Genomic DNA, 2,716 nt, shown 5'->3' on the forward strand with positions numbered 1-2,716 from the left:
TCAACACATATACTTTTGGGCACAAAATCTAACAATTTCAGGGGTGCATCATGCACAAGATCTAGTTCAAAGTGAATTGTTTTAGGGACAGGCAGAGATACACATTTCAATTGTGGCTCCTTGAAGGTATTATACTTGGATGCAAAATAGTCCAAGAGGACTTTGGAGGCACACAGTTCCAATCCTAGATTAGGTCCTCTTAGAAAATTTGGCTTTACAATTTTGTTACAAACCAAATATAGGTTGGGTGCAAGATTAACAGTTTGTGACATGGGCAGGGAAGTAGGTACGTCTAAGTTGTTTTCATGTATATAATCATTAGTACCATTACACACTCTCCTAAAGCAATAAACAAGTATATCATGTTCATTTTCATTGAAAAATTAATCAAGCCCCAGTTCATAATCATCATCATCCAAAACCTTTGTGTCATTCATGAGAAAATAATAGGGAGCAACATACTGTGTTCTAGGCAGGGAATCAGATGCATTTAAGTTATATTCATTTTTAGGCTCAAAAATGTCACTATGCAGTCTAGTTTTTCCCGAGTCAGAAACAAATAGTTCTCTATCATGCTCACAATCATTGAACAAATCAGCAAACCCCAATTCAGTATCATCATCATCATTCATAACTGTAGTCTCATACATAGGCAAATCAAAAGAAACATCATACTGTGACCTAGGTAGGGAATCAGACACATCAAATATATTTCATACATAAGAACATTAGTGTCGACAGAAATTCATCCTTCCCTAAGTAAAATAAGAGTTGTGCATCATGCTCACTTTCACAAAACAGTTGTTCAAAACCCAAATCAGCACCAATATCATCCGGATTGCGATAAATATCAACATTAGAAGAAACAATGTAGGTCTCTACACTATGGTCTAGCATTTCAGAGTCATGTGACTTCAAAATTGAATCTTTAGGAAGAACTAGCTCTTCTAACATCATATCATCATCAGAGTAACATGCATATTCTTCCCTATCAACATATTTGGAGTCCTCAGTCCACTCGTTCACCTCTACATTAGGTTTATATTCAATATCAGTTATATGAGTAGGACTAGACACACTGTTCTCAAAATTTAATTCATTATAATTATCATAGTAAGAGGGATTTATATTGCAAGTATGCTTCGAGCAGGGATGATTATCTTGCATTTGATTGAAGCCAGCAGTATGATGTGTTCTGGACACCTAAAGGCATGCAAAACAAGGCAGTTTTCAACAGGATGGCCTAGGCTATTACACAAGGTACAAACATGGAGTTCAGGTTGGGTACATGACTTAGGGACATCAACATGTTCAATTATACATTTTTCTAGAGCTTCGACTCTCCTAGTCATGCAATTTATGTTTGTATCAAAGTCAAAATCAGACTCTAACTCACGGGGGTTACCCATATCATGTGATACTGTCCTGGTTTCCCTAATGGATTCCTATTGATAGGTTTTATCTGCAATCTCAGCTAAAAATTTCCATGCATCATCCACAGTTTTATCAATAAATTCATCATTACACAAAAATTCAATCATGGATCGAGAATTAAAGTCTAGTCCCTCATAAAGGATAACGACCAATCTCCACTTCTCAAAGCCATGGTGAGGGCATTCACTCAACAAATCATTAAACCGTTCAAAATACTGAAAAAAATCTCTCCATCTTGCTGGAAAAAACAAGCGATACTTTGACGGAGAGCAATGGTCCTATGATGTGGCAAGAATTTTCTAAAAATTAGATTTGTGAGTTGTTCCCAAGTGGTGATTGACTGCGGTTTCAAACTGTAAAACCATGTTTTAGCCCTTTCCTTTAAAGAAAATGTAAACAAAAGCAATTTCAGAGAGTCTTCGGACATATGATCAGGTTGTATAGTCCGGCAAATTTGTTCGAACTCTCTTACATGATGATATGGATCTTCAGAATCAACCCCTCGATATATCGGAAGAATTTGTATCATGCTTGCGTTCAATTCAAATGGGCCATCAGTCTGGGGTAAGACGATACATGATAATTAAGTTGTTATTTTGGGGTACATATACTCATAGAGACTATGGAGTATATTCATGATATCACCCATTGTCTCAAATTGGAAGGGTGTGTCAACTACTGGGAATGGGTTTCAAGCAGGCAGTCTTGATGAAGGATATCTAGACGATCAGTTTGGTCACATAACTCCTATCAAAGCCTAGGGGACACACCATTTAACATGTTTCAGAGGCCCAAAATAGCAAACTCAGGCCAGAGATGATGCTGATAGAAATGATAAACAGATTCAGAGATGCACACACACGTAGTATTTTTCTGAGGTCGAAAGAAACACAGTGAATCAACAATTTCAGCAAGCAAAAATGGCATTCGACTATCACAAAATCATGCTTATAGGATCCAAAGCTAGTTTTTGAAATTGTATACACATACTCAATATGTTGCAGAACTAGATAGTACCCAGTACAACATATTCAGCAGGTAAATATGTGACTCAGACGTCACATGTTCATGCAAAAAAACACTCTATGTGGCAAGGGTTTTGACACGCATCAGTAAGCACTAGTTCAGCAGACAAGCATAATATAGCATTCATACATTCATCAAAGCCAGAAAGTTTAGAAAGCGATACAGGATCGGGTGTAACCACGATGCTCAGGTTTTCTTCGATCCTTTTCCTTATCCTCCTTGTTGTTCGCAACAGTATTGCAGATACCGCGGGTAC

At 37.3% G+C, this 2,716-nt stretch overlaps 1 non-coding gene across 1 annotated transcript; it reads left to right on the plus strand.

Moving 5' to 3' along the window:
* The first annotated feature begins 1,599 nt into the window (after positions 1-1,599).
* LOC113292009 lies at positions 1,600-1,705 on the plus strand. The gene has a single exon (XR_003331687.1). It is a non-coding gene; the product is annotated as a small nucleolar RNA R71 (small nucleolar RNA).
* Positions 1,706-2,716: the final 1,011 nt, after the last annotated feature.

This window comes from Papaver somniferum, chromosome 6 (genome assembly GCF_003573695.1).
Source record: "Papaver somniferum cultivar HN1 chromosome 6, ASM357369v1, whole genome shotgun sequence".
NCBI classification, from domain to species: Eukaryota; Viridiplantae; Streptophyta; class Magnoliopsida; order Ranunculales; family Papaveraceae; genus Papaver; species Papaver somniferum.